The sequence below is a fragment of the Triticum urartu genome, chromosome 6 (genome assembly GCF_003073215.2).
Source record: "Triticum urartu cultivar G1812 chromosome 6, Tu2.1, whole genome shotgun sequence".
NCBI classification, from domain to species: domain Eukaryota; kingdom Viridiplantae; phylum Streptophyta; class Magnoliopsida; order Poales; family Poaceae; genus Triticum; species Triticum urartu.
The window spans coordinates 7,334,143-7,356,768 of record NC_053027.1 but is presented as its reverse complement, the minus strand read 5'-3'; positions in this window follow the sequence as shown (position 1 = coordinate 7,356,768).

Sequence of the window (22,626 nt, the reverse complement as noted above, 5' to 3'; positions counted from 1 at the left end):
GCCAGATCATCCGGGCCTTCAGCCAAATCATCCGGATGGTCTTTCGGATCATCCGGGCAGGTCAATCTCTATCTAAATGGCTCCAATTTTCTTGTGGTATAAATAGTCCCTCAACTCTTCGAGATAAGGCTGAACACTTCACTCAAACACAGCTCAAGAACACCAGTGCTCCCTCTCCCTTGCTCACACACTTAATCCTAGATCCGGTTTGATTCTTGTGAGTTTCGAAGAGTTGTTCCAATCAAAAGAAAGATCTTCTCCCTCTCCTTCTTGTGACCGAAGAAAATCATGAGTTGAGCAAGTCTTGAGCTTTTCCCCTTGGATCTTGTTACTCTTGGAGGTTGGAGACTCCTAGGCGGTAGGAGTCTTTCGAAGAGGAATTGACCTTTGTGATTACCCCCGGAAAAGTTTGTGAGGGTTTGGAGACCACCCCAAGGTCTACCACTAGTGGTTCAGAAACACCTCCGTGGTGTTGTCTCAAAGGGAGAGTAGGGTGAGCCTTCGTGGCGTTGGTGTGCCTTCGTGGTAACATCCACCTCTCTAACGGTGATGTAGCTTCCCTTCAAGGAAGTGAACATCGGCATACATCCTCGTCTCCCGGAGTTGCGGTTATTGCTAAACCTAACTCTCTACCTGAGGTTAATTGTCTGTTAGCACTTACTTATATCATATTGTGCATTCCTACTTACATACTTGTGTTACTTGCTTAGTACTTAGTACTACACTTGTAATTGTTAGGCCCACCTTCATATTCCGCATTATTGCCTAAAATTGCTAAGTCATAATTAAAATTTGTAATTGTACCTATTCACCCCCCTCTACGTCCATCTCGATCTTTTCAATTGGTATCAGAGTCTCGTGCTCTATTCTTGTGGCTTAACCGCCCTAGAGCGAGATGAACCCCGATGGGACTCCCCTTGTTGCAGATCCGAAGGATAAAGGCGAGGCTTCTTCTGAAGTCAAGTCCTTTAATTATGAGGATCTGGAACGGGCCCTTGCTAAGCAAAAAGAGGAGCATGATGCTTCTCTTGAGGCCTTGGTACAAATGAGAATAGCCACGTTGTCCATGGTGCTTGCACCACTTTCGGGTGGTGCGGCTTCGAGGCCAACTGTGCCTACTCCGTCACTTGGTCAACAACCTCCTAGCAATGATCACTCTAGTGTTCCTTGGCTTTATGCAAGACCCCAAGTTGAGAAACCGAAATATAACCCTCAAGCAAACCTCCTTTACTTGATGCCACTTCCGATTTTGCCTTGTGGAGAGTTGCTATGCAGGATCATCTTCGATATGGACATGGTGAGATGCTGGAGATCTTGGAGTCTGGTTACCATGTGGTTGATCCAAAGAATCCTACACCAAGAGAAATTTATGACAAGAATCTCAATGACACTACAACCATGTGTATAAGGAGAGGTATGGTTGAAAAGAAAAGGAGACCTTTCATACACATCACAAGTGCCAAGGAACTATGGGAAAGTATTATAAGATCCAAGACCGGTACCTCCACCCTCCGGAGTGCTCAATATGAAATTGCCAAGGGGCAATTGCAAAACTTTTGTATGGAGAAAGGTGAAACTCCCAATCAACTCCTTGAGTGTCTCATGACTCTCACCGCTGACATTGAGTCGTGTGAGTGTGACAAGACACAAGATGGATTCAACATGACTAAGCGATTCCTTGTGGACAAGTTGCTTCATGCTCTTGTCCCATATCACCATCAAATGGTGTGGGACATAAGACAACACCATGCCTTCAAGGAAATGACTACAGATGACATCATATCCACTTTCCAACTATTTGAAGACTCGAAGGCAAATGCTACAAAACATCTTGCCATGCATGGTACTCCAACATCAAAGATCAATCTTGCATTGAAGGCCAAGCATGTATGTGAAGATGAGCAAAGTGAAGAAGAAGAAGAAGATGATGATGAAGATGGTGATGAGGTTGAATCCGATTAGGACCCTTCATATGAATACATGGCTCTCTTTGTCAAGAAGTTTAGTGCTGGAAAATTCAAGGGAAGATTTTAAAAGAAGAAAGTAAGAAAATGCTACAACTGTGAAGAAACCAACCACTTCTCCAACGGCTGCCCTGATGAGAAGAGAGAGGATAAACCAAGGTTTCCTAAGACATTTCCCAAGAAGAAGTTGCCAAATCCTTTGAACTCCAAGCACAAGAAGAGAGATGGGAAAGCAATGGTTGCTCAAGAAGAATCCGATCCGGATGATGTTAGTGGTGTTGCCGGAGTTGCTCAAGATTCTCAAAACACATTGAGGCTAGTCAACAAGAGTGCTGATGTTGTCACGTACAACTACATGAAGGACTGCAAGGGCAATGCTCACAAGTGTCTCATGGCAAAGGCCGTGGTAGAAGATGTAGAGGACCTACACTCTCCCGACAAGGTCAAGGTGACCCCACGATCAAACCCTCCTCTTTTCACTCCTCTTGCTCCTAGTGATGACTATCTTGATGCTGAGGATAGTTATGAGGATGATGATATAGATGATCCTATGCTTGCTAAACTAAGTAAGTTCATGTGCTCCCTCAAAGGAAAGAAGCTCACTATGTTTCGTATGCTTATGGAGATGGTGAGTAAGCACACCATCACCATTAAGGAACTTGAAATCCTCGTTACTGAGGAAAAGGAAAAATATGAAATCCTTGAGCGGAAAGTCCAATAGGAGGAATCACGAAATGATGAACTATGCTTGAAGATTGGTGCAAACATTGATGTTCATACTAAAGATCTTGCCTCCTTGAAAAAGGCTATTGACTCTTGCGAAGAGTTGATGAATGATAAAAGTAAGCTTGTGAAGTCTAATACTTCTCTCTCTAAGGATTGTGAGCTCCTATCTGTGTCCCTCGAGACTAAGGAAGAAGAGCTCACCCTTCTTAAAAAGATTTTTGAGACGCTCAAGCTTACTTATCTTGAAACTCTAGCCAAGGCTTACTATTCTCCTATTATCAATATTGATGCATGTACTACTAACTCTAGTAGTGATCTATCATCTATTCTTGAGGAGAATCACTTTCTCAAGGCTCAAATCGAGAAAGGTCTCATGACATGTGCTCAAGGTCAAAAGAACCTTGATGAGGTATTGAGGCAACACAATGAGGTGTTTGCCAAAGAGGGTCTCGGGTTTGACCCAAGCGCAAGCATGAAGAAGACGTCTTCTCAAAAGCGCACCACCCCTCTAAAAGAAACTTTTGTACAACAAGGGCACAAGGAGAAAGATAAGGTTGTTAGTGGGAAGGCCACAAGGGGCATACCCACTCTCAACAAGCCAAAAGAGTTCATGCCTCCATCCTACGTACTTCGTAAGACTAAGGATGGAGAAGTTTATGCAAAGTTTGTTGGTCCTCGAAATGCATTTCGGTTTTATGCTATTTGGGTCCCCAAGACCCTTGTGACTAACCTGAGAGGTCCCATTGAAAAATGGGTGCCTCTAACCAAGTCATAATTTTGTGTAGGTTGCTTTCTCCGGTGGAGTAAAATGGGTGATTGACAGTGGATGTACAAATCATATGACCGGAGATAGCAAATTGCTCTACGATTTCATGGAAGCTATTCAACCATTTATGAGCATTATGTTTGGTGGATGATCAAAAGGACAGGTACTTGGTTTGGGCAAGGTGGCTATCACAAATGACATGTCTCTTGCAAATGTCATGCTTGTCCAATCCGATAAATACAATTTGCTTTATGTTCGCCAATTGGCTTCTGTTGGTTATGATACACTCTTTTGACTAACGGATGTGAAAGTCTTTAAGAGAGATACTCTCGAAGTGGCCTTTGTTGGAGAGTTGGATGGAAACCTTTACATGGTTGATTTCTCGAAAGAGAGCACATTCCATGCAACTTGTCTAATGGCCAAGGCCGACAAGGGGTGGCTATGGCATCGCCGGCTAGCCCATGTCGGCATGAGAAATCTTCAGGATCTCTTAAAGGGTAATCACATCCTTGGACTAACCAATGTCTCTTTTGAGAAAGATCGTGTGTGTAGTGCATGCATAGCGGGGAAGCAACATCAGTAAAAGCACCCACCCAAGAATATTGTGTCTACTTCAAGGCCTTTGGAGCTCCTTGACGTGGATCTTTTTGGGCCTCCTTCATGGGATAGTCTTGGTGGGAAAAAGTATGGGCTTGTCATTGTTGATGATTACTCAAGATATACATGGGTTTTCTTCCTCAAATCCAATGATGAGACGAAGATCACCTTCATTGATTTAGCCAAGCAAGCACAATGCAAGTTTGACAAAGAAATCTTGGCAATAAGAAGTGATAATGGCTCTGAGTTCAAGAACTACAGCTTGGAAGAATTTCTTAGTGATGAAGGGATTGAACATCAATATTCAGCTCCATACGCTCCCCAACAAAACGGTGCAGCAGAGAGGAAGAACCGCGCACTTGTGTAGATGGCAAGGTCCATGTTGGATAAGTACAAGTCGCAACATAGTTTTTGGGCCGAGGCTGTCAACACTGCATGCCATGCATCAAACCGGCTCTTTCTCCGCACTATATTGGAAAAGACTCCATATGAGCTTCTAACTGGGAACAAGCCAAATGTCAAGTACTTTCGTGTATTTGGGTGCAAATGTTTCATCCTCAACAAAAGGGAACGGTTTGGAAAATTTCAATCCAAAAACATTGAGGGCATATTTGTTGTCTATGGATCAAACTCTCACACCTATAGAGTCTACAACAAATCCAATGGACGTGTTGTAGAAACTTGTGACGTGGTGTTTGATGAATTTAATGGCTCCCATGGGGAGCAAGTTGATCTAAGTGATGTAGGTGAAGAAGATTCTTCTCAAGATATCTTGACCATGGGTGTTGGTGCACTTCTCCCAATGGAACAAGAACCTCATGATGATGAAGAAGAAGATGGAAGCTTCACACATCATCAAACTACTTCAACACCCATACCACCACAAGCTCCTATCACTCAACCAATGCCCGTAGTTCAAGTACAAGATGATGATCAAGTTCCTCTTCGTGATAATCATCAAGAACAAGATCATCCTCAAGGGCAAGAACAAGAAAGTACAATCATTGAAAATGAACCTCAACAAATGCAAGATGAAGAAGAAGATTTTCCACCACACATTAATGATCCATGTGTTGAGGACGTGGATGATGGACATGAAATTGAACCTCGCGAAACCCTAACCTCCATCATGCCTCGAGTGGCCAGTCGTGTTGATGTTGATAAAATCCTCACCGACATATCGGAAGGTAGAGTCACTCGTAAACAATTGACAAACTGTTGTGCTCACTTCTCGTTTGTGTCTAGTATTGAGCCTCTCAAGGTACAAGAAGCGTTGATCGACAACGATTGGCAAGTTGTTATGCAAGAAGAGTTGTGGAGCGCAACCAAGTGCGGTCATTAGTCAGGAGGCCAACTACGGAACACAACGTCATTGGAACAAAGTGGATTTTCAAGAACAAGCAAGATGAGAATGGTGAAATCATCCACAACAAGGCAAGGTTAGTGGCACAAGGGTACTCACAAGTTGAAGGTTTGGACTTTGGTGAGACCTTTGCCCCCGTTGCTCGTCTTGAATCCATTCACATCTTACTTGCTTATGCTGCTTTTAATGGTTTTACATTACATCAAATGGATGTGAAGAGTGCTTTCCTTAACGGTCCTCTACAAGAAGAAGTATATGTATCACAACCACCTGGGTTCGTTGATCCCGATCACAAAGACTATGTGTATAAACTTCATAAGGCTTTGTATGGCCTCAAACAAGCACCTCGTGCTTGGTATGATCATCTTAAGAAGTTTTTACTCGATGATGGTTTTGTGAGAGGGGTGATCGATCCCACTCTTTTTACTAAGAGGGACAAGGGTGATTTGATCTTATGCCAAATCTATGTAGATGATATCATTTTTGGTTCTCCTAACATTCATTTGTGCAAGAAGTTTGCGGCTTCAATGACCAAGAATTTTGAAATGTCACTCAATGCGGATTTGAAGTTCTTCCTTGGATTTCAAATTCAACAATTTCAAGAAGGAATTTTCTTGTCCCAAGCAAAATACCTCAAGGATATCCTAGAGAAATTTGGCATGTCTGATGCTAGTCCATGTAAGACACCCATGCCAACCAAAATTGCACTCACTGAAGACACAAATGGTACTCCTTTCGACCCATCTATTTACCGCTCTATGATTGGTTCATTGCTTTATCTTTGTGCATCTAGTCCAGACATCATGTTTAGTGTATGCATGTGTGCTAGATTTCAAGCTTCCCCTAGGGAAAGCCATCATAAGGCGGTTAAGCATATTTTTAGATGCCTTGTTCACACCCCAAAGTTGGGTCTATGGTACCCCAAGGATGCTAAGTTTGATCTCATTGGGTACACGGATGCAGATTGGGCTGGAGACAAAGTGGATCGTAAGTCCACCTCCGGCGCATGTCAGTTTCTTGGTTGCTCCTTGGTAAGTTGGTCCTCGAAGAAACAAAATTGTGTTGCTCTCTCCACTGCAGAAGCGGAATACATTGCAATCGCCAATTGTGCAACTCAATTACTATGGATGAGGCAAACTTTGAAGGATTACGGTATCACCTACAGACATGTGCCTCTTCTATGTTATAATGAAAGTGCCATCAATATTGCTGAGAACCCCAAAGATCATACTCGCACCAAGCACATCGATATTAGGTATCACTTCTTGAGAGATCATGTGGAGAAGGGTGATATTGACATTGCTCATGTTGGCACAGATATGCAGCTTACAGACATTTTCACCAAGCCATTGGATGAAGCAAGGTTTTGTCAACTTAGGCGTGAACTTGGTATCTTGGAGCTTGACAACATTATGTGAAATCTAGTACTCATTCATGCATGAACATCCTGTCTTGTCTTGATGTAGGCATATATTTAGGGGGAGAACTTCAATTCATGAATCCTCTCTTCCCTATATAATGCGTAAATAAAACCAACACTCTCAAAGTCAGTATGACACTTATTTTGTGTCCATAGTACTTTAACATGATGGAGTAGTAATCTTGAGTCCAAAGTTCAAATCTTTGGAATCCCAAGTTATGAATACTCAAACATGGTGGCTTAGGCTAAAACTTTTTTCAGTTGTTTATATGGGTTTGTGCTCTGTGTTGAATTCCATGTTGATTAGGCTATACTAGTCGCCAACCCGTGCATTCGCACGGGCTAGTTTGTTTATAAATATATAGATGGAAAACCTCATACCATTTATAGCATTGGATCTAGTTTATATTCCAACACACGTGGAATACAAAAAAAATTTATATTCTAGTAATTATATATTGAACGGAACAATCTTACGATTCTGTTATTGTATAATTGCAGTGTCTCACACTCAAATACTAAATTTATATTCGTTCTAATTTTATGCTATTTTACATCCATAAATTATCTGGCTTATATAAAGAGTGATTGCCTAAGCATGAATGGTTATTGGTGCTATATTTTAAAGTAGGTCCGTTTCTTTTCCTGGTGATGTGAAGTTTGCAAAGAGTACCTTGTTCCCTCGATGATAGATTTGTGAGCACTTCTATTCTACATGTGTTTGGAAGTAGTTGCTATTCATGAAATAGGATTCATCGCAAGAGAATTCCCACCAAGAAGTCCATGAGTGAAATACATGGTAGGACCATTAAATTGAGTACTATGGTATTAATTGTAGCTATATCATCTCGAAGATTCCCATTGTTTGGAAAATATACCATTGTAAGATGTAAATTAGTGAAGTAAAAGGGAAAAAATGTTAGACATAAAATACATGTCGATGATGAAATACAATAATGTTAGACCGATACTTCATAAAAAGAATGTTATCCTTCAAATATATGTAAGGTGAAGATTTATTAAGATTTTTTCCTAGACACATCATACAAATTTATGTTGAGGCCGGGGATATCCCCTTTTTGAAAGAATTATATAAATTAATATATTTGAGTAGCATTTTCCCAATATAACCAACCATGCAAACGAAAAATTAGTGGACAGACAAAGAAAAGCCGATGAATAGAAACAAATTATCATATAAACTATAGAATGTATACATCGCATCGACACGTTAATCTTGCATGTAACCATTAAATAACTTTTGTGCAAATTCATGACTTCTATGTAGCAGATGATGAGTGCAATTCTATGCATTAATTAGTAGCTTAACAGTAAGAGCATACAAAATGAGCTTGTCCAACACGTACCCTATTCCATCAAATGTGGCGAATGAAAAGAAAACCAAATATCGAGGGACACTGCCCAGCCACAACACCATTAAACGCAAAGCACAAGAGACCTAGATAGTGAAGTGGCGTAGCTGAGCAGTGCACAACGTCACTCGGAGACAGGAGGGAGCAGGGGCAGATGAAACACCAGTGCATCTGGCTAGTATCAACACTGAGCCGTCAAAAATGCAAGCCAGACTTCAGGTAAACACAACAATATATTATCTACTATAGTATTCAAGATTTACAATTGGAGCACCACCCACAAAAAAGAACATGGTAATTATAAAGTTGCTTATTAGTTCAAAGTATATAATATAAGCTTGTAAAAAAAGGAAATACTTTAAACATTTACTCAAGTCAATCCATTATAGTAACATGATTTCACCGACATGCAAACAAAGCATGCAGCCCTCTTGGATGCTCCTGCAGAGAGATCTAAACATGATTTAGGAACTGTGACAACAAATTATTTAAGGAGCCTATAAGGAAATAAGATCAACCTCAGAACTGTACCGAGAGCACTTAGACATACACCAAGATGTCTGGGGTAATAAGAGAATTTGTACCGAGAGCACTTAGACATACACCAAGATGTCCGAGGTAATAGGAGAATTTGTATAGTGTTTACTCCTTACAATGAAAAGAGAAATATAAGAATACGTGCCACTTGCTTGTTTGAACATATGGAGCAATGGCGCATATTGCTAGTTCCTATCCATAGCTTGGAAATGAGATTGAAAAAAGTTAACCTGGTATTATAAATCTTTAATCTTTTCATCTTAATGACGCACAACCAAATCTAAAGGCAGCTGAACTGGCCTATTACAAACCCTCTTTGCTAGCTTTCAATTACCGTGCAGCTACCAAAGATTCAGTATAGAAATTTGATTTACCTCCATTTGCCTAATCACACTTGTCCTGCGACGATGGCATGATTAATCAAATAGGCTACCAGGAGGCTGAGATGCTATGATGATGGAATGATAGCATAGTTGCTCAATAACTGCATTCGTGCATGATCATGGGTAACATCCAAATTCAACAGTTGAGTGTGTACTTTGTAGACTTCTTCCCTTCTTAAAAATCTGACAAACATGCAAATTCGAAGCATCTTTCTTCTCTGAAAAATCTTGAAACAGAAATACATTTGCATCTAGTCTATGACTTTAAGACCTGTAAAATAGTAAGTTCGAACTTAGTCTACGAATCTACATGATAAAAAATATAAAATCACCATTGACGATTCCTAACCTAGTCCAATGGTAATCAGAACCTGCTCCATGTCATATTGCATGATGCTCGATGTGCTACAGTCAGATGTGAGCACATGGCTGCGATCAGTGATGCACATCCGGGTGGCGCTGAAACTATGTTATAACATGGCCGGAGGCAAAGTTTCGTGCAGGACTATTTACGGTGCTAACCTTCTAGTGAATTGGAAAAATAATTAGACCAACGATATCCGAATTGCTTCGTCTTGGTGAACTGAAAGAAAGAAAAGGAACGGGTATATGAATGTTTAGTTACCTATAATTCCTCCATGGAGTTTTACGGGGAAAAGCATTATTCTTGCACCATGGCCGTCCTAAACGAAGACAATGACGTGGGTGCGGCAATGTTGCCCGATGACCTGATTCCCTAGACATTCATATGTTGATGACGGATTAGGACAGAAGTCATTAATTCATAACCAAGACAGTGAGCTGGAAGACTTCTAATATAAGGCTTTGCTCTGGCCAATCTGTTGGAGCATGAGGCGAGACAATTAGGTGTGTTTTAAGTTTTATGTTATCCAAGTCAACCACATATTTTCATGATATACAAACATAAATTAAAGACATAACAGTAAGGATACACTGTATAGTAAACTGCACGTTCATGCAAACGTACACACAGTCAGAGCTCAGTATATTGCCACTATTGCAGGATGAAATAGCAATGTTCCTGTTTATTTGTTATGTCATAATATTCTGTCCCTGCCCACGTACACTATGCACATTCTTTTTTTCACATCATCGTGATTAGAAGAAGAACAGAGAATCATACGGAGACGCACGGATTAGATGGAAAAAAAGATTCGGATGCATGTTATTTGTACCTTCACCCGAGAGACTTGTTGTGTGCTGGCAACCTGGCATACCACATTCACAGGCGAGGAGAAAATCAGATAAATTTATAGTAGAACTCTACGCCACAGATGATCTGATCTGGTGTGTGCAACCCAACCAGTCACGTGGTTGATCATTTTCAAATGGAATTTTATCTGACCTGGTGTAGGCAATGATCTTTATTAATAAGTGAAGGAAATTTCGGCAGTGATCCCAAACGGAAAATCTGCTCAATTTTGGACATGCAATCCTGCTAACTGTGCTCTTTTCTCGGCTCTGTATCACATGAGCTAGAATTAATGGACACCATGATCAACCAGTTGGTGCCTTATGAGATATCTCGCAACCACCTGCAGCTGGACGTCTCATGGAGGAAGTGACTCTTGTTCATCTAAGTCAAGGCCATGACGACGTCAAAACAGTCCTCGTACGAAAGCAATCATACATGCTAGAAACACAAGAGAGAAGATAGATAGATAGATAGATAGATAGATAGATAGATAGATAGATAGATAGATACCAATTTAGCTGACACGTTTTCAGATTAACTGTACAAATCACAAACAACAATCCATGGCACTACTCCATTGGTGGGCAACTAAGATATGTAGTAGGAATCAATATATAGACACACCGTAGTTAAGTTTTTGCATGAGACTTGTATCAGGCGACATGGATTCTCTCAACCCAAAAGTCCTTGATAGCTGCTGCCGGTGGGCTGTGATGCAGGTCGCCTGGTCTCTATGCTTCACCAGGGTATCGGCAACGCGTCCTGCAGCGACCTAGTCCGACATCGTAGGTTTTGGCGGTGGCTGAGTAGGGGTGGAGGCGACCTCGGAGAAACCCTAGGCATTGGCCTTTCAGGTGCTTCGAAGGAGTTTTTTGTTCGTGCGTGGGAGAACGATGGGTTTTCATTAGGACTCTGTAATTAGTACTATTCTCTTTTTCTTGCGGGGAGAGTCCATAGTTGTTTTATTAAGGGAGGGTCCATAATTAGTATTCTTGCGTGGAGAGTCCATAATTGTTTTTTTTTTACGAATGGAGAGTATGCACAGATTGGATCTATATTTCGATCCATATTTTTTCCACAGGTGTAACCTAAATCATATGTGCATATAAAATTGATCTACACCGTTATTACTTTGTCCCACCAGATGAACTGTTCATAAATTCTGATTAACATGGGAATTATTAGGGAGTCTGTAATTAGTATAGGTATAGATAGATAGATAGATAGATAGATAGATAGATATTTTCACATCATCACATAGAATACTCAAGTTATGAATCCCAAGTTATGAATACTCAAACATGTGCTCTGGGTTCTCACACTGGTATATCTATATATACTAGAAGAACACCCGTGCGTTGCAACGGGGCCACATTAACTTTAAAAGTTCAATATTAATATTCTCATATATATCAAGTGACATTGGCGACCTTTTTTACCATCAATTCCTCACACACACTCTCTGCCTACCTCTTCCTCACTCTCTCCCCCTCTCCCTCTCTCTCTCTAACACACACATATCCATCTTATTGGGTACGGGACCATAATCCATCTATTTCACACACATGCTAGTACATAACAATATGGATTATGTGTATTATATTTGCCACCACAACTGAGGGAATTAATTTCATGTAAATCGGCCAGCCACAGCTCCAAGAATACGCGGAGGAGGTGGCCCGGGTCGCGTCGGCGCCGTCCGGCACGGGCCACGGGCCCGCTTCCAAGCGCGTCTGCGCGTCGGCCACCCACGCCGTGTCCTTCAAGTGCCACTTCCACCGCACCAACTCCCAGGGTCACGGCCATGGCCAGGGGCAGGGAAGCCGCCCTTCTTTGCCCCCTTCACCGGCCGTGGCCAACGCGGTGCCGCGGCACCCGGCCTCGCCGTCCTCGTCCTCCAGCACCGTCGCGACCCAGTGACACAGCTCAAGCATCGGCCTCGAGAATCAAGAACGCTCGACAACGTAGAGGGAAGGAAAGGTCATATACATGTCATAAGAAAGGGAGTTTATTTACTGCTCCCTCGATGTATTGTTTCCTTTGTTTGGAGATTGATTACCATCCGTGAGTTAAGGTAAGGTTTACATGATTGAGCGATTTTTTGAAAATCAATTATTTGTTTTCTAATTAATGTAATTGAGTGATTTAAGGTAAGGTTAATTAATTTAGATTTGATCTTTAGAGATTGTTCGTGATTGATTCTACATTACTAAATAACTTGCTCCAGTATGGAAAGTTCTGATCTGTTTAGATTTCTTTCGTTGTGTGAGAGGGTGACGCGAAAATAAACCGATGAAGTGAGGGGAGGGGACGAAAAAAATCTACGAAAAAAAACCAGCGAAGGTGGGAGGAGGTACCAAAAAAACCATGAAAGGTGGGAGGAGACTACCAACTGCTTCATTAGGAGTAGAAATTATTAGAGATTAGAGATTATTTGTTTCCTGAAAATCTATTATTTGTTTCCTAAAGCAAATTGCATTAATGAGAGAGATTTCGTAGATTTGGCTAAGGTAGGAAAGAATCTATTATTTGTTTGCTAAAGCAAATTGCATTAATGGGAGAGATCCGCTGATTTGGCTAAGGTAGGAAAGAATCTATTATTTGTTTGCTAAAGCAAATTGCATTAATAGAAGAGATCCGTTGATTTGGCTAAGGTAGGAAAGAATCTATTATTTGTTTCCTAAAGAAAATTGCATTAATGAGAGAGATTTGTTGATTTGACTAAGGTAGGCGGTTTTTGCGCTTTGTGGCGGCTTAGTGTGAGGTGGGACGTGAAGGAAATATGCCCTAGAGGCAATAATAAAGTTATTATTTATTTCCTTATATCATGATAAATGTTTATTATTCATGCTAGAATTGTATTAACCGGAAACATAATACATGTGTGAATACATAGACAAACAGAGTGTCACTAGTATGCCTCTACTTGACTAGCTCGTTAATCAAAGATGGTTATGTTTCCTAACCATGAACAAAGAGTTGTTATTTGATTAACGGGATCACATCATTAGTGAATGATCTGATTGACATGACCCATTCCGATTAGCTTAGCACCCGATCGTTTAGTATGTTGCTATTGCTTTCTTCATGACTTATACATGTTCCTATGACTATGAGATTATGCAACTCCCGTTTGCCGGAGGGAACACTTTGTGTGCTACCAAACGTCACAACGTAACTGGGTGATTATAAAGGAGCTCTACAGGTGTCTCCAAAGGTACATGTTGGGTTGGCGTATTTCGAGATTAGGATTTGTCACTCCGATTGTCGGAGAGGTATCTCTGGGCCCTCTCGGTAATGCACATCACATAAGCCTTGCAAGCATTGCAACTAATGAGTTAGTTGTGAGATGATGTATTACGGAACGAGTAAAGAGACTTGCCGGTAACGAGATTGAACTAGGTATTGAGATACCGACGATCGAATCTCGGGCAAGTAACATACCGATGACAAAGGGAACAACGTATGTTGTTATGCGGTCTGACCGATAAAGATCTTCGTAGAATATGTAGGAGCCAATATGAGCATCCAGGTTCCGCTATTGGTTATTGACCGGAGATGTCTCGGTCATGTCTACATAGTTCTCGAACCCGTAGGGTCCGCACGCTTAACGTTCGATGACATTATTATGAGTTATGTTTTGATGTACCGAAGGTTTGTTCGGAGTCCCGAGAGATCACGGACATGACGAGGAGTCTCGAATGGTCCGGAGATAAAGTTTGATATATATGATAATAGTGTTTGGTCACCGGAAGGGTTCCGGAAATCACCGGAAGGGGTTCCGGATGTTTCCCGAAATGTTTGGGTACGAGAACACTTTATTTGGGCCAAAGGGGAAAGCCCACAAGGTTTTTGGAAAGCGCAAAAGGAAGTTTTGCGGAGTCCAGGGCCCTGGCGTCTGGGTCCAGACGCTGGGAACCCTGGCGTCTGGCCCTGGAGTCCGAGAAGGACTCTTGCCTTTCGGGTGAAACCGACTTTGTGGAGGCTTTTACTCCAAGTTTCGACCCCAGGGCTCAACATATAAATAGAGGGGTAGGGCTAGCACCAAAGACACATCAAGAAACACCAAGCCGTGTGCCGGCAACCCCGTCCCCTCTAGTTTATCCTCCGTCATAGTTTTCGTAGTGCTTAGGCGAAGCCCTGCGGAGATTGTTCTTCACCAACACCGTCACCACGCCGTCGTGCTGCCGAACTCATCTACTACTTCGCCCCTCTTGCTGGATCGAGAAGGCGAGGACGTCACCGAGCCGAACGTGTGAGAACTCGGAGGTGCCGTGCTTTCGGTACTTGGATCGGTCGGACGTGAAGACGTACGACTACATCAACCGCGTTGATATAACGCTTCCGAACGGTCTACGAGGGTACGTAGACAACACTCTCCCCTCTCGTTGCTATGCATCACCATGATCTTGCGTGTGCGTAGGAAATTTTTTGAAATTACTACGAAACCCCAACAGTGGCATCCGGGCCTAGGTTTTATATGTTGATGTTATATGCACGAGTAGAACACAAGTGAGTTGTGGGCGATATAAGTCATACTGCTACCAGCATGTCATACTTTGGTTCGGCGGTATTGTTGGACGAACGACCCGGACCGACATTACGCGTACGCTTACGCGAGACCGGTTCTCCCGACGTGCTTTGCACATAGGTGGCTTGCGGGCGACAGTCTCTCCAACTTTAGTTGAACCGAGTGTGGCTACGCCCGGTCCTTGCGAAGGTTAAAACGAGTCAAATTGACAAACTATCGTTGTGGTTTTGATGCGTAGGTAAGATTGGTTCTTGCTTAAGCCCGTAGCAGCCACGTAAAACTTGCAACAACAAAGTAGAGGACGTCTAACTTGTTTTTGCAGGGCATGTTGTGATGTGATATGGTCAAGACATGATGCTAAATTTTATTGTATGAGATGATCATGTTTTGTAACCGAGTTATCGGCAACTGGCAGGAGCCATATGGTTGTCGCTTTATTGTATGCAATGCAATCGCCTGTAATGCTTTACTTTATCACTAAGCGGTAGCGATAGTCGTGGAAGCATAAGATTGGCGAGACGACAACGATGCTACGATGGAGATCAAGGTGTCGCGCCGTGACGATGGTGATCACGACGGTGCTTCGAAGATGGAGATCACAAGCACAAGATGATGATGGCCATATCATATCACTTATATTGATTGCATGTGATGTTTATCTTTTATGCATCTTATCTTGCTTTGATTGACGGTAGCATTATAAGATGATCTCTCACTAATTATCAAGAAGTGTTCTCCCTGAGTATGCACCATTGCGAAAGTTCTTCGTGCTGAGACACCACGTGATGATCGGGTGTGATAGGCTCTACGTTCAAATACAACGGGTGCAAAACAGTTGCACACGCGAAATACTCAGGTTATACTTGACGAGCCAAGCATATACAGATATGGCCTCGGAACACGGAGACCGAAAGGTCGAGCGTGAATCATATAGTAGATATGATCAACATAGTGATGTTCACCAATGAAACTACTCCATCTCACGTGATGATCGGACATGGTTTAGTTGATTTGGATCACGCGATCACTTAGAGGATTAGAGGGATGTCTATCTAAGTGGGAGTTCTTCAGTAATATGATTAATTGAACTTAAATTTATCATGAACTTAGTCTTGGTAGTATTAGCATATCTATGTTGTAGATCAATAGCTCGCGTTGTTGCTTCCCTGTGTTTATTTTGATATGTTCCTAGAGAAAATTGTGTTGAAAGATGTTAGTAGCAATGATGCGGATTGGATCCGTGATCTGAGGTTTATCCTCATTGCTGCACAGAAGAATTATGTGCTTGATGCACCGCTAGGTGACAAACCTATTGCAGGAGCAGATGCAGACGCTATGAATGTTTGGCTAGCTCAATGTGATGACTACTTGATAGTTTAGTGCACCATGCTTAATGGCTTAGAATCGGGACTTCATAGACGTTTTGAACGTCATGGACCATATGAGATGTTCCAGGAGTTGAAGTTAATATTTCAAGCAAATACCCGAGTTGAGAGATATGAAGTCTCCAACAAGTTCTATAGCTAAAAGATGGAGGAGAATCGCTCAACTAGTGAGCATGTGCTCAGATTGTCTGGGTACTACAATCGCTTGAATCAAGTGGGAGTTAATCTTCCAGATAAGATAGTGATTGACAGAATTCTCTAGTCACCATCACCAAGTTAGTAGAACTTCGTGATGAACTATAATATGCAAGGGATAACGGAAACTCCCAAGCTCTTCGTGATGCTGAAATCACGAAGGTAGAAATCAAGAAAAACATCAAGTGTTGATGGTTGACAAGACCACTAGTTTCAAGAAAAGGGCAAAGGGAAGAAGGGGAACTTCAAGAAGAACGGCAAGCGAGTTGCTGCTCAAGTGAAGAAGTCCAAGTCTGGTCCTAAGCTTGAGACTAAGTGCTTCTACTGCAAAGGGACTGGTCACTGGAAGCGGAACTACCCCAAGTGATTGGCGGATAAGAAGAATGGCAAAGTGAACATAAGTATATTTGATATACATGTTATTGATGTGTACTTTACTAGTGTTTATAGCAAACCCTCAGTATTTGATACTAGTTCAGTTGCTAAGAGTAGTAACTCGAAACGGGAGTTTCAGAATGAACAGAAACTAGTTAAGGGTGAAGTCATGATGTGTGTTGGAAGTGGTTCCAAGATTGATATAATCATCATCACACACTCCCTATACTTTTGGGATTAGTGTTGAACCTAAATCAGTGTTATTTGGTGTTTGCGTTGAGCATGAATATGATTTGATCATATTTATTGTAATACGGTTATTCATTTAAGTAAGAGAATAAATTATTGTTCTGTTTACATGAATAAAACCTTATATGGTTACACACCCAATGAAAATAGTTCGTTGGATCTCGATCGTAGTGATACACATAATCATAATATTGAAACCAAAAGATGCAAAGTTAATAATGATAGTGCAACTTATTTGTGGCACTGCTTTTAGGTCATATTGGTGTAAAGCGCATGAAGAAACTCCATGCTGATGGGCTTTTGGAATCACTTGATTATGAATCAGTTGATGCTTGCGAACCATGCCTCATGGGCAAGATGACTTAGACTCCGTTCTTAGGAACAATGGAGCGATCAACAAATTTTTTGGAAATCATACATACTGATGTATGTGGTCCGATGAATATTGAGACTCGCGACAGGTATCATTATTTTCTGATCTTCACAGATGATTTGAGCAGATATGAGTATATCTACTTGATGAAACATAAGTCTGAAACATTTGAAAAGTTCAAAGAATTTCAGAGTGAAGTGGAAAATCATCGTAACAAGAAAATAAAGTTTCTACGATCTGATCGTGGAGAAGAGTATTTGAGTTATGAGTTTGGTCTTCAGTTAAAACAATGTGAAATAGTTTCACTACTCGCGCCACCTGGAACACCACAGCATAATGGTGTGTCCGAACGTCATGACCGTACTTTATTAGATATGGTGCGACCTATGATGTCTCTTACCGATCTAGCACTATCGTTTTGGGGTTATGCATTAAAGACAGCTGCATTCACGTTTAAAAGGGCACCATCTAAGTCCGTTGAGACGACACAATCTGAACTGTGGTTTGGCAAGAAACCAAAGTTGTCGTTTCTTAAAGTTTGGGGTTGCGATGCTTATATGAAAGAGTTTCATCCTGATAAGCTCAAACCCAAATTAAGACCCAAAGGAGACTGTTGGGTACACCATCTATCACAAATCCGAAGGCAAGACTTTTGGGCAAGACATTCGTTGCTAAGAATGGATCCTTTCTAGAGAAGGAGTTTCTCTCGAAAGAAGTGAGTGGGAGGAAAGGAGAACTTGATGAGGTAACTATACCTGCTCCATAATTGGAAAGTAGTTCATCACAGAAATCTGTTCCTGTGACTCCTGCACCAATTAGTGAGAAGCTAATGATGATGATCATGTAACTTCAGAATCAAGTTACTACCGAATCTCGTAGGTAAACCAGAGTGAGATCCGCACCAGAGTGGTACGGTAATCCTATTGGAGTCATGTACTAGACCATGACGAACTTGCGAACTATGAGGAAGCGATGGATGAGCCCAGATTCCGATAAATGGCTTGAGGCCATGAAATCTGAGATATGATCCATATATGAGAACAAAGTATGGACTTTGGTTGACTTGCCCGATGATCGGCAAGCAATTGAGAATAAATGGATCTTCAAGAGGAAGATGGACGCTGATAGTAGTGTTACTATCTACAAAGCTAGAAGTGTCGCAAAAGGTTTTCGACAAGTTCAAGGTGCTGACTACGATGAGAGCTTCTCACTCGTATCTATGCTTGATCTGTCCAAATCATGTTAGTAATTGCCGCATTTTATGAAATGTGGCAAATGGATAAACAAAACTGCATTCCTTAATGGATTTATTAAAGAAGAGTTGTATATGATGCAACCAGAAGGTTTTGTCAATCCGAAAGGTGCTAACAAAATGTGCAAAGCTCCAGCAATCCATCTGTGGACTGGTGCAAGCATCTCGAGTTGGAATATACGCTTTGATGAGTTGATCAAAGCATATAGTTTTATACAGACTTGCGATGAAGACTGTATTTACAAGAAAGTGAGTGGGAGCACTACAGCATTTCTGATAAATATATGTGAATGACATATTGTTGATCGGAAATAATGTAGAATTATTCTGTAAAGCATAAAGGAGTGTTTGAAAGGAGTTTTTCAAAAGAAAGTCTTTGGTGAAGCTGCTTACATATTCAGCTTCAAGATCTATAGAGATAGATCAAGACGCTTGATAAGTTTTTTCAATGAGTACATACCTTGACAAGATTTTGAAGTAGTTCAAGAATGGAGCAGTCAAAGAAAAAGTTCTTGCCTGTATTACAAGGTGTGAAGTTGAGTAAGACTCAAAGCCCGACCATGGCAGAAGATAGAAAGAGAATGAAAGTCATTCCCTATGCCTTCATAGTTCTATAAAGTATGCCATGCTGTGTACCAGATCTTGTATACCCTGCACTGATTTGGCAAGGAGTACAATAGTGATCTAGAGTCAGATCACTGGACAGCGGTCAAAATTATCCTTAGTAGAATAAGAAATATTTCTCGATTATGGAAGTGACAAAAAAGGTCGTCGTAAAAAGTTACGTCGATGCAAGTTTTTGACACAGGATCTGATGACTCTAAGTCTCGATCTAGATACATATTGAAAGTGGGAGCAATAAGCTAGAGTAGCTCCGTGCAGAGCATTGTTGACATAGAAATTCGCAAAATACTTACGGATCTGAATGGGACAGACCCATTGACTAAAATTATCTCACAAGCAAAACATGATCACACCTTAGTACTCCTTGGGTGTTAATCACATAGCGATGTGAACTAGATTATTGACTCTAGTAAACCCTTTGGGTGTTTATCACATATCGATGTGAACTATGGGTGTTAAATCACATGGTGATGTGAACCATTGCTGTTAAATCACATGACGATGTGAACTAGATTATTGACTCTAGTGCAAGTGGGAGACTGAAGGAAATATGCCTTAGAGGCAATAATAAAGTTATTATTTATTTCCTTATTTCATGATAAATGTTTATTATTCATGCTAGAATTGTATTAACCAGAAACATAATACATGTGTGAATACATAGACAAACATAGTGTCACTAGTATGCCTCTGCTTGACTAGCTCGTTAATCAAAGATGGTTATGTTTCCTAACCATAAACAAAGAGTTGTTATTTTATTAACGAGATCACATCATTAGTTGAATGATCTGATTGACATGACCCATTCCATTAGCTTAGCACCCGATCGTTTAGTATGTTGCTATTGCTTTCTTCATGACTTATACATATTCCTATGACTATGAGATTATGCAACTCCCGTTTGCCGGAGGAACACTTTGTGTGCAACCAAACGCCACAACGTAAATGGGTGATTATAAAGGTGCTCTACAGGTGTCTCCAAAGGTAGATGTTGGGTTGGCGTATTTCGAGATTAGGATTTGTCACTCCGATTGTCGGAGAGGTATCTCTGGGCCCTCTCGGTAATGCACATCACATAAGCCTTGCAAGCATTGCAACTAATATGTTAGTTGTGAGATGATGTATTACGGAACGAGTAAAGAGACTTGCCGGTAACGAGATTGAACTAGGTATTGGATACCGACGATCGAATCTCGGGCAAGTAACATATCGATGACAAAGGGAACAACGTATGTTGTTATGCGGTCTGACCGATAAAGATCTTCGTAGAATATGTAGGAGCCAATATGGGCATCCAGGTCCCGCTATTGGTTATTGACCGGAGAATTGTCTCAGTCATGTCTACATAGTTCTCGAACCCGTATGGTCCGCACGCTTAACGTTCGTTGACGATATAGTACTATGTGAGTTATGTATGTTGGTGACCGAATGTTGTTCGGAGTCCGGAATGAGATCACGGACATGACGAGGAACTCCGGAATGGTCCAGAGACAAAGTTTGATATATGGGATAATAGTGTTTGGTCACCGAAAAGGTTCCGGAAATCACCGGAAGGGGTTCCGGATGTTTCCCGAAATGTTTGGGTACGAGAACACTTTATTTGGGCCAAAGGGGAAAGCCCACAAGGTTTTTGGAAAACGCAAAAGGAAGTTTTGCGGAGTCCAGGGGTCCCTGGCGTCTGGGTCCAGACGCCGGGAACCCTGGCGTCTGGCCCTGGAGTCCGAGAAGGACTCTTGCCTTTCGGGTGAAACCGACTTTGTGGAGGCTTTTACTCCAAGTTTCGACCCCAGGGCTCAACATATAAATAGAGGGGCAGGGCTAGCACCAAAGAGAGATCAAGAAACACCAAGCCGTGTGCCGGCAACTCTGTCTCCTCTAGTTTATCCTCTGTCATAGTTTTCGTAGTGCTTAGGCGAAGCCCTGCGGAGATTGTTCTTCACCAACACCGTCACCACGCCATCGTGCTACCGGAACTCATCTACTACTTCGCCCCTCTTGCTGGATCGAGAAGGCGAGGACGTCACCGAGCCGAACGTGTGCAGAACTCGGAGGTGCCGTGCTTTCGGTACTTGGATCGGTCGGACGCGAAGACGTACGACTACATCAACCGCGTTGATATAACGCTTCCGCGAACGGTCTACGAGGGTACGTAGACAATACTCTCCCCTCTCGTTGCTATGCATCACCATGATCTTGCGTGTGCGTAGGAATTTTTTTGAAATTACTACGAAACCCAACAGGACGAGGTACCAAAAAAACCATGGGAGGTGGGACGAAAAAAAACCTGGAAGGTGGGAGTTGTCCCTTGTTAACCTACGAAATTTCGTAGATTTTTTTAGGACGAAAAAAAACCGTGGGAGGTGGGACTAAAAAAAACCTGGAAGCAAGACTACCAACTGCTCCCTTAGGAGTAGAGATGAGAGAGATTTGTTGATTTGGCTAAGGTAGGTGGTTTTTGCGGTTCGTGGCGGCTTAGTGTGAGGTGGGACGAGGTACCAAAAAAACCATGGAAGGTGGGACGAAAAATAACCTGGAAGATGGGAGTTGTCCCTGGTTAACCTACGAAATTTCGTAGATTTTTTTAGGACGAAAAAAAACCGTGGGAGGTGGGACTAAAAAAACCTAGAAGCGAGACTACCAACTGCTCCCTTAGGAATAGAGATATTCACAGCATCACATCATCATCATCTTCAAAACGTCAGTCTTGGTTATATGCCCTCTGGCTAGCCGGATCATCCGGCTGTCCCTTCGGACGTCCGGGTCTCTCTCTATCACGGATATTCAGACCTCTATCCGGCCATCCGGACATATCCGGCTCGTCCGGGTTCACTTCCGGCTCATCCGGGTGAGTCCACGCCCTAAAGTATAGGGCCGAGTGGGAGCAGGGGGTTATTCCTCTGTTCTCTCCCCCTCATCCCCAACCTTTCTGTCGCCGCCGCCAGTGGCTGCTCGTGGGCCGCCCGCCCACTTCAGCCGGCTAACTGGTCGGATCTTGTTGCCTCGTGCTGCCCTCGCCCCGATCTACTCCTTCCGCGCGCCATTTCTCCCAGGGCGGAGTGCTTTGTCTTCAATCTCGCATCCTTTCGGCCCCAACTCCGCCATGGTGGTAGAACGTGGAGGCAGCGGCCTGCGCTTCAAGAGGACGACCACAGGTCCCTCTCGTGGTACTCCATTTGCTCCTCTTCCTTCTTTCTCCGTTTACCTATCGAGGTTCGGTCATACATTGAGTCGGCTCCGTCTCCCCTATGCGTGTTCGCAGCCGAACGTTGCCATGCATCAACGGACTTCGAGGAAGCC